Source organism: Aegilops tauschii, chromosome 7, assembly GCF_002575655.3.
Source record: "Aegilops tauschii subsp. strangulata cultivar AL8/78 chromosome 7, Aet v6.0, whole genome shotgun sequence".
NCBI lineage: Eukaryota > Viridiplantae > Streptophyta > Magnoliopsida > Poales > Poaceae > Aegilops > Aegilops tauschii.
This window is the reverse complement of record NC_053041.3, coordinates 582,914,176-582,924,644: the sequence shown is the minus strand read 5'-3', so window position 1 is coordinate 582,924,644 and position 10,469 is coordinate 582,914,176. Positions and strand designations below refer to the sequence as shown.

General features: G+C 44.7%; 1 long non-coding RNA gene across 1 annotated transcript; it reads left to right on the top strand.

Annotated features, from left to right (window-relative positions):
- Window positions 1–6,684: 6,684 nt before the first annotated feature.
- Window positions 6,685–8,584, top strand: LOC109754486 (uncharacterized). Its single transcript, XR_002230721.4, has 3 exons — window positions 6,685–6,972; window positions 7,571–7,655; window positions 8,293–8,584. It is a non-coding gene; the product is annotated as an uncharacterized lncRNA (long non-coding RNA).
- Window positions 8,585–10,469: the final 1,885 nt, after the last annotated feature.

The window sequence follows — 10,469 nt, the reverse complement described above, 5'->3', positions numbered from 1 at the left end:
ACATCGGAATGGTTCCGAGTGATTCGGGTATTTTTCGGAGTACCGGAGAGTTACAGGAATTCGTATTGGGCCTTAATGGGCCATACGGGAAAGGAGAGAGAGGCCTCAAAGGGTGGCCGCACCCCTCCCCATGGACTGGTCCGAATTGGACTAGGGAGGGGGGGCGCCCCCTTCCTTCCTTCTCCTTTTCCCTTCCCTTTTTCCTATTCCATGTGGGAGGTGGAATCCTACTAGGACTAGGGAGTCCTAGTAGGACTCCACACTTGGTGCACACCCTCCTAGGGCCGGCCTCCTCCTCCCTTGCTCCTTTATATAAGGGGCAGGGGGGCACCTCTTGGCACAACAATTGATTTGATCTTTTAGCCGTGTGCGGTGCCCCCCTCCACCATAATCCACCTCGATAATACTGTAGTGGTGCTTAGGCGAAGCCCTGCGTCGGTAGAACATCAAGATCGTCACCACGCCGTTGTGCTGACGAAACTCTCCCTCAACACTCGGCTAGATCAGAGTTCGAGGGACGTCATCGAGCTGAACGTGTGCAGAACTCGGAGGTGCCGTACGTTCGGTACTTGATCGGTCGGATCGTGAAGACGTACGACTACATCAACCGTTGATCGGTCGGATCGTGAAGACGTACGACTACATCGACCGCGTTGTCATAACGCTTTCGCTTACGGTCTACGAGGGTACGTGGACACACTCTCCCTCTCGTTGCTATACATCACCATGATCTTGTGTGAGTGTAGGAAATTTTTTGAAATTACTACGAAACCCTACACAGCCAGGGTGCAAGAAAGTAAATACGGCCACGTACGTACATACGGGCGGGGTCTCGAACGCCGACTCGCGCATACGTACGGCCAGGGCTCGTGTACATGGAGAGCTAGCGGAGAGCAGCGACGGCGTCCTGTTCATCGGCAGCCAACCGGCTGGGTCAGAATGGAGAAACTGCGTCGTCGTGTTCATCGGGAGGCAACAGAATGTGTCGTGTTCATCAGGAGCCAACCGACTTGGACGGAACAGCCGAAACGAGGCCTGGCGTACCGCAGAACGGAGGAAACGGCCTTGTGTTCGACCGCCTATGGTCAAGAAACGGGATCCTGTTCACCGGGAGGGGTCTGGCGTATCGCTAAATGGAGGAAACAAACTTCTCTTCGACCTCCTACGGTCGAAACGGGGTCCTGTTGATCGGGAGGGGTGTGGCGTACCACAAAACGGAGGAAACAGACTTGTGTTGGAGCGCCTACGGTCGAAACGAGGGTCATGTTCATCGAGAGGGGTGTGGCGTACCGCAAAACGGGACTCCACGGGCTACTGTTTATCCACCGTCTACTGCCTCGCTCCAGCCTCCACGGGCTATTGTTCATCCACCGTCGACTTCCTCCAGCCTCCACGGGCTACCGTTCATCCACCGTCGACTTCCTCCAGCCTCCACCTACTACTGTTCATCCACCGTCGACTTCCTCCAGCCTCCATCGGCTACTATTCACCACGGGGTCCTGTTCAAATAGCCTCCACCGGCTACTGTTCAACCAGCCCTCTCCATGGGGTCTTGTTCAACCAACCCTCCACGGGCTACTGTTCATCCAACCCTCCACCGACTACTGTTTAACTAGCCCTCCACCGACTGCTATTCATCCAGCCCTCCATGGGGTCCTGTTCATCCACCGCCAACCGGCTCGATTGGGGTCCTGTTCATCCAGCGGCAACGGCCTCTACTACCACAGGGTCTTGTTCATCCAACCCCCATCAGGAACTGTTTATCCAACCCCCAAGGACGCTCACTGTTCCTCAAGAGGCAGCAGGTTTGATCGGCTTCAGTTAGCAGCAGTAGCAAGGAATCGCTCGGGTTTAGTTAACAGCCAGATCGATCGATCGCTCGGGTTCAGTAACGTGTAGCCTGCAGTGCAATCGCTCGGGTTCAGTAGGCGAACGCTTTGCTCGGGTTCAGTTAGAGACCAACGCCTCGCACGCGCGTACGTGTACGAGAGAAACGCGCAAACCTTCGTGCATCGCTCGGCCCCGACCACCCATCGTAACCGGGAATTCCCTGAATTTTTCCTCGCCCTTGCTTATGCCACGATTTTTTCCGTCATGGACGGCCTAAAGAATGTCATGCAGGTGCGTCTCTGCCCGCCTAGGACGAAAAGCCTATTTTCTGTCATGATTTTTTGTCATAGAAGTAGGGGCCCATAACTTCTATGATGATACCGGGCTTTGTCACAGTTATCGTCATAGAAGTGTCATAAGCATGACAGGAAAAAAAATTGTTCGGCCAAAATGTCACGGATGTGTCTTTTTTTATAGTGTATCCCTACTAGGATTCCTTCCTTTTTTGGCTTCCCTAGCCACATGGGCTTTTGAGGACTTGGTCCGCCTAGCCCAATAAGGCCAGGGCACCTCCCCGCAGCCCATGCTAACCCTTGAGTCGTGCTGGACCAACTTGTGGACTTCCGGACCCCTCCAGAATCCTTCGGAACCTTCTGGAAGCTTCCCGGTACAACGCCGAAAAAACTGCAACTTTTTCCGGAACCCAAAATATGACTACCTCTCAACCATTCGGAGACTCCTCATGATGTCCAGGGTGTCATCCGGGACTCCGAATAACATTTGGTTACCACTCATCAAATATCCCAATACTACTCTAGCGTCAACGAACGTTAAGCGTGCGACCCTGCGGGTCCGGGAATTATGTAGTCATGACCGAGACACCTCTCCGGTAAATAACAAACAGTGGGACCTGGATGCCCATATTGATTCCTACATATTCCACGAAGATCTTTTATCGGTTGAACCTTTATGACAACATACGTAATTCCCTTGGTCTGTCGGTATGTTACTTGTCCGAGATTCGATCGTCGGTATCTCTATACCTACTTCAATCTTGTTATTGACAAGTATCTTTACTCGTTCCGTAATACATCATCTTGCAACTAACTCCTTAGTCACTTTGCTTGCAAGCTTCTTGTGATGTGTATTACTGTGAGGGCTCAAAGATACCTCTCCGTCACACGGAGTGACAAAACCCAGTCTCGATCCATGCCAACCCAACAGACACCTTCGAAGATACCTGTAGAGCATATTTATGATCACCCATTTACGTTGTGATGTTTGATAGCAAACAAGGTATTCCTCCGGTATCCGTGAGTTGCATGATCTCATGGTCGAAGAAACATGTATTTGACATTAAGAAAGCAGTAGCAATAAACCGAACGATCATATGCTATGCTAACGGTTGGGTCTTGTCCATCACATTATTCTCCTAATGATGTGATCCCATTATGAAATTACAACTCATGTATATGGTTAGGAAACATTAACCATCTTTGATCAATGAGCTAGTCTAGTAGAGGCTCACTAGGGACACGGTATTTGTTTATGTATCCACACATGTATTTAAGTTTCCGGTCAATACAATTCTAGCATGAATAATAAACCTTTATCATGATTAAGGAAATATAATAATAACCATTTTATTATTGCCTCTAGAGCATATTTCCATCATGTCAATAGGAAGATGAAGATGAAGATGAATGAGCGCATCAAGAGGAGCGAAGCATGTCAGTGTTTAGTATTTCCTTACCTGTTTAGTAATTCAGTGTCAATGCCATGTCAGTGTCAATGTTATGTAAGCATCAGTGTCAGTCAGTTTCAGTAAGATCAATGTCAATGCTATGTTAGTATGCAGAACTATGTACACCATGTAATGTGAGTTTCAGTTATATGCAGTAACCAGTTACATTCAGTCCAAAAATAGAAACATTCATGCCACATTCAGAAGTTGATAATTCAGGTACAATTCAGAGCATAAGATCTACTCATAACTGGCCTCCAAAACTACTCAAATAGATGGGCATTTTTTGCTATTCAGTGCTTCCTTGTATGCAACAAGACTGAATACACAGTGCTTTGGTAGGGCTGGTTATGAGCTCGACTGTGAGTTAGGTTGAGAGGCAGTTTGAGAGCTTTGCTTGGGCTCAGATATCTTGAGGGCTCCAGACTTTCTCCTTGTCTGCAACTTCATAGGTGTGGATTGAACAACCACTGCCTTACATTTCAAGTCAGTAGCAATTACTTGAGAAGTAGCATGAAATAAACAATGTCAGATATAGAATGTGGCAAACTAATTCAAACACTACATTTAAATTGCGAACATATATTTGAACACCATAGGTCTGTCTGTTTTCGTAGCCTTTTCAGTTTGAAGAGCTTCAAACACCTCCTTGTCATGTTTATTTCTCTTTGTAGATTCTCTCACCAAGTGTGCATTGCCATGATGCTTTCCTGCTTCATTGTTTTTGCAATTGCTTCTATTGTGGCCAATCCTTTTGCAAGCACTACATGTGATCTGACCACCAACTTTGCTCATCTTAGTTCCTTTAGTTTTTCCCCCTTCCTCTCTCCTCCTTTCTGTTTTTTGGCCTTCCTGGCAAACTTATGTGACCAGGGGGATGAAGTTTTGGATTAGGTGAAATGGTCCGGCTCCCCCTCCCTACAATGGATTTAAGCAATGACCATATATCATGTTGTACACTTCAGGTTTTCCCCCTTTCTCTGTCCTAAGCAAACTTGCTACATCTATGATTAGAGTATGTTTCAGCAACTACAACTTGTAGTACCTCATGTCTTGTATGTTTCAGCTCCATTTGTTTCTCCACAAAGATCTCTGCATATTCCCCATCTGGACCTGCATGCACCATCTTCTCAACAGCTGCATCATCATCGAGAAAGAACAAACCATCCCTCAATGTTTTTCCTGGAACAAGCCAGTGCATTTTATAACTGAATTTGCCCTTGCAGTGCCCTCTTTCCACCTGGTACATATATTTTGAATGTAGTAATAACTCTTGATAACCCAATTTGCTTCTGTCCACAAATAGCCTAGCTATGAGTCCATCATTATATACTACAACAAATACCCATACACCAACGCATATCTAGCAACGATCTTAACATATGTGTTGTTGGGATCCACCCCCATCTCCCCACGAAGGGCTAACCTCCCCGTACCCACCTCCACCTTATCTGCAGCCCCTCCATCCAAATCACACAACCGAAAAGCCATTTTTTCCCCACCCGGACACCTCTCTCCCCCTGATTCCTCTGTCTCTCTCGCACCACAGCGTTGTCGCCGCCAACTCCGATCCCAGGAAGCTCCAGCGGACTCCAACCCACTGCTCACCGTTCTGCCCCACTCCATCTATGTTCTCCTCTGGTCCTTCGCCTGAGGCCACCGCGCCCCTGCACGCGTGGCACGCAACAACCCTAGCCGCCACGCGTCGCCGGCGTGGCTCCGGCAGCTCCGGTTTATCGACCCACAACCCCTGCGGCCCTGCCTCACCTCACGCGCGGCAGCACGCTCGAGCTTGACGTTGGTATTCCGCCTCTTCTACCTCAACTCCGGTGTTGACGTTTCTGGTTCTGGTGTTTACACGCTCGAGCTTGACGTTGGTATTCCGCCTCTTCTACCTCAACTCCGGTGTTGACGTTTCTGGTTCTGGTGTTTATTTGATTAGATGTGATTCACCATGTGTTGATCTGTACTAATTCTGGATGAGTACTCTGTTATGCGTTATGGTTAGAGTTTCCTCCTCCTATTTAGATGGATCGATGGATAATTAAGTATTTTTTCAAGTGAAATTAATCATTACATACTAGCATGTAGCATGACCTGTTCAAAGATCAACGCAGTTTTTTCTTATAAAAAGAGATCAACTTAGTTCCAATTGGAGTGAGATAGTCGATCAGCGATATATCATATGTGACCATGTATGTCACTGAAGAACATTACTACAAAAATCAACATGTCAGTGCAATTATGGGTCCATGATACTGGCATGATTATTTCAAATGGAGAATCCCCATCTCAATACGCTGAATCGTTGTTTACTTGGTGTCACATGTACAATATACTAAATAAATAAGTGCCACTCGCATCGGGTCTGTCCAATTATTTGTCTTTATTCTATAACCCTTTGCTCCATCTACACTCACAGGTTCTGACATTGTCTTTTACTAAGTGTGTGCTTCTGCTGTTTCTTAACAGATCGATGTACAACACTTATGCATTACAATCAGGAGAAATCCATGCAGAAGAAGCCTGAAGAATTATTCAAGTTATTTGTTTATAGCATGGTGGGGATCCTTTCGCTAGTTCATGTTACAGTAAGGAAAACATGAATTTGTATCTTATTCTTTTTTTTGGTTGATGTAATATTTGTTTTCCCCTGGCAAAAAGTTATATTAGTTTCAGTTTCTTATTCAGTTAAAATGTGCACACTACAATCTCGAAGTTTATGCAAAAGCTCAGATGGAAATCATTCTTACACTCATGTTATCCAATATAAATTGTTAAATAATTGAAAAAATTTGAAGGTGCGTAAAAACATCATACCTTGGTATTCTCGTCACATGTATATGACTCATATTGTTGAAATCTCACCTCTAAATCGAGTTTAGTGCTCTTTTTTGGAAATATAGGTACTTCTGAATTCCTGCAATCTCTGTACTAATTTTGTATTTCGTGGGGAGCCACAGATATTTCCAAATACTATAATGATGCATGATTGGTCAGCACACAAACTCTTGGCCAAGTTCCTCTCACATCTTATCTTGTTTGTAATATATTTTTAAACTGTTAACACGATGAGCATGTACTTGTTTCATCCAAGAACGTAAACATGAAAAGTATTCCTCTTGTGCACTCTCCTTCCCTGACATACAGGGCACACTACGGTGGTTGGATGATACAACCATAAACAGACAGCTAAGCGATCAGATGCGGCGACTGTGCGAGTGTGTCAGGTATGTCGAATTCACTGATCCCAAACTATTGGATCTGACTAGGATCTCCTCTTCTCTGTAATACTTAGGACCTTCTCCTCTACCTACTCGGGCCAACAGTTTCAGCATCCAGCAACCATGGTGACAAAGATGAACGTACTGGAACTGCTCTAAGTTTCAACATTCTCGGTAAACAAGTGAACTAAGAAAGCCAATCCTACTTAGTAAATGTTGGCATATACTAATACGCTGGCACTACTTAGTTTGCATGAATGTTGTGGTCTTCTAAATTGCTAGAATAATTTCAAGTAGTTTAGTAGGAGTCTCTGCTTGTTTAACTAGTCAAGTTTGAGTCTAATTTGATTAGGGTGATTAGTTAGTTTTCCAACATGTCTGGTTTGCATGTCATAAGCATTTGTCTTCTTGGGTGGGTCGTAGTCCATATATGATTCAATGAGTTTGCATAGCTAGCTGCCTACATGTTGTACTATCATATCTTGTAGTTAGCATGCTTTACTAGTCTAGGAAAGGGCGCTGGAGTCTGAGTCGTTTTAGATGCTATAAGTAGGAGTAGCTTTAGATTGTTTCGGCCATGTAGCTGGTCATATCGTGTAACCAGGTCATGCAAGTTTTTTTTCCATATTAGAACAAGATCATATAAGAGTTTTGATATAAAAGAAGAAAGAGTACGTTAAAGTTTTTCATGCACATGTGTACAGCTATTTTGATGTTTGATTCTGTGGGCAAAACCGAACATAGATTACTAATACATATGCCAAATCACCAGGTTACAGAGGCTCGATTGTTCCAAGTCGATGTTGTTGGCGCTAAAACATAAAAGACTACTAGTGCCAAGCTGGATTTACTAGGAGGTATTTTCTGATGGTAGTTCCATATTGCGTGAATGATTCTTCACCAGTTTGAATGGAAATTTTGGAGTATTAATAGCATACTTGACTATATTTTATTATCTTGCACATGTTTCTCTCTTTTTTCACATAATTTGTACAAGCGAACACTTTTCTTGCATGTGAAAATGGTCGTACTGCTTATGTGAGATAAGACTCTTTGCGGCTAGATTAGGTAAAACAATTCATCAACTACTGTATGCCTGCCTTACAATCCCCAACCCCTATAAAACACTTTGTTTCTAGTAACATGGTGAAACTTAATAATGAAATTAGCTGAGTTAGTTTACTGTAAGCTAAAATGACTATTAGCTACAAATGTGATACTGGATAAATCCGAACAAGAACCCTGCTTTTACTTCAATCCAAAGGATCAACCCTGAATATAAAGCTAAAGTTGATGTTGTTAAACTTGGTAATGAATTCATGGTATTATGAGCTGATGCTATATTAGCAGAATCTTATTAGTTTCTACAACTACAAAAAAGGTCAAAATTATTAGTCACGCAGCAAGATTAATTATCACATTTCTTCAACTTTCTATGTTGCTCCTCCTTTCAATTTTTCTGCCCTATTAACCTATTTCATTTCTTTGTTGTAGATTGCAATATTCGATGACGCATGGCTCAGATGTTGGTTGCAAGGCAAGAATAGGGGTGCTACTAGATAGTTTCACATTATGCCTTAGAATGCCATTTCCAGTGCCAATGTTTCAATCATTATGTTTCGGATATTTTTGGTGTCAATATTTCGATCATTATGTTTCAGAATGGCTGACACGTTGGCTGCAAGGTCAAGAATGGGATTACTACTAGTTTCACATCTTGTAATTTTTGTATGGTGTACTTTGTAATGCAACCAAGTTGATTTAATATATGAGAAATTTCTGTTTATTATACTGTGTCCCTTGTGCAATACCGATATTGTCTAATTCTGGACGCTGATGTATAAATATCATGTATTTTTTATGGAATGCACTAGTATTGTAGTACTCATTTATAATCATGTTCTGTTGGGTAGCCACCAACGCATGTGAACCGTTGTTGGGCTCTAACTCTATACGTTGCTATCTTACAACGCTTATTCAGGCCGTTTACCAACGGATGCATATACGTTGTGGTAGACCCTTGCAACGCCACCAACGACAATGCATACAAATCCATTGGTGTTGACCTTACCAACGCTTATATGGACCTGCCAACGCAATGATGCGTTGCCGTAGGGGGTTCTTGTTGTAGCCATTCACTATCTCAAACTTGCCAAAATAGTGCATTGAAACAAGAAAACTTTCCTCTGGATCTGATGCCTCCTCAACACCCAATGTACAAACAAAAAAAATCAATATTTACAACAGTACACAAAAATTCAAACTTTATACAACTACACAAAAAAGTTCAATCTTTCCTCTCTTCTCAATATAGGCATATATAAGGCACTAGATTTGTGACAGATAAGGCAATTTCCCCTGTTTTATTGTCAAAAGTTCAAGCTTTATTTCCCATGTTCATCTAATCAACAACTGCTCGATTAGAAGGACAGCCGCAGGCATCGAAAACCAGAAGAGTCCAGGCGTCCAAAACCAAATCTATTGCCAGGTGTCCTGCTGTTACACAGCTGTGCAATCATGGGGGGAGAGTAATCAACCGACCATATGAATCACCTAATGCTATGACGTCGGAGGGTGGGGACGGTGACGAGACTGTCGATGGAGCAGTCGATACTGCCGAGGGCGGGGACGGCGGCAAGACTGCCGTAGGGTGGGGAGGGCGGTGATGGTAGCCAGTCGATGGAGCAAAAAGAAAAGGAAAAGAAGAGTGCACATGAGCTCCTCCTCCCAAGAAAACTACCTGATATATTGTTTGACACGTCATCATGTCCAGTCAGCGTTGCCCGATCAAAAACCGCCTAAAATTTTGTCCAAAACTACCTTGGGGTCTAATTGATCCGGTTTTAGAAAGTTGAGGGGGTGATTTATCTGGTCTTACAATTGAGGGGGAAATAGGAAACACTTGAAACCGGTCGACCGGCTGAAACTCCGCCGGTCACGTCCAAGCTGGCAGCAGGCCCACGCACTCATCGCTTAAAGCCTTTCCTTATCCTTTCACCTGGAAGCGTCCTTACCCATTCATTCATTCATTCCACCGCGCTCATCTTCTTCCCTGTGACCTCCCTCTCGGCAGTGACCGCCGTCGATTCCGGCCCAAACTACCCGACAGCCATCCCGCGTCAACAGCACCCCCTCCCCCCCCCCCCCCACCTGACGGCCATCGCGCGTGGGCGCTACTTTGGGAGGCACGCGCCACCACGCGAGGCAAGCGGGAGGTCATGGCTGCGGTGCCGACGAGGTGAGGTGTTGGAGACCGGCCGGGAGATTTGCTTCAACCGGCGAGGATGGTGATGGGAGGCGACGGCGGTGACCGCCATCAGTTTTTTGCTGCATCATTTCTTTTTTGCTGGAACCACTTCTATTTTTGCTGGAACCTTCTGTCAATTTTGCTGCAAATTTAGAGGATGGTGGTGCCGTAGCTGCCATGTTCTTTTTCTACATCAAAATTGCTGGAATTAGCATTCATTTTTGCTACCACGGTCTTTGAATTTTGCTGGAACCAGCCACTTTCGTTTGCTACAAACGGATCTTTTTTTGCTACCATCATCTTTGGATTTTTGCTGGAACAATGTGACGCCCCCGATTCAATCGTACACTAATCATACACGCAAACGTGTACGATCAAGATCAGGGACTCACGGGAAGATATCACAACACAACACTACAAATAA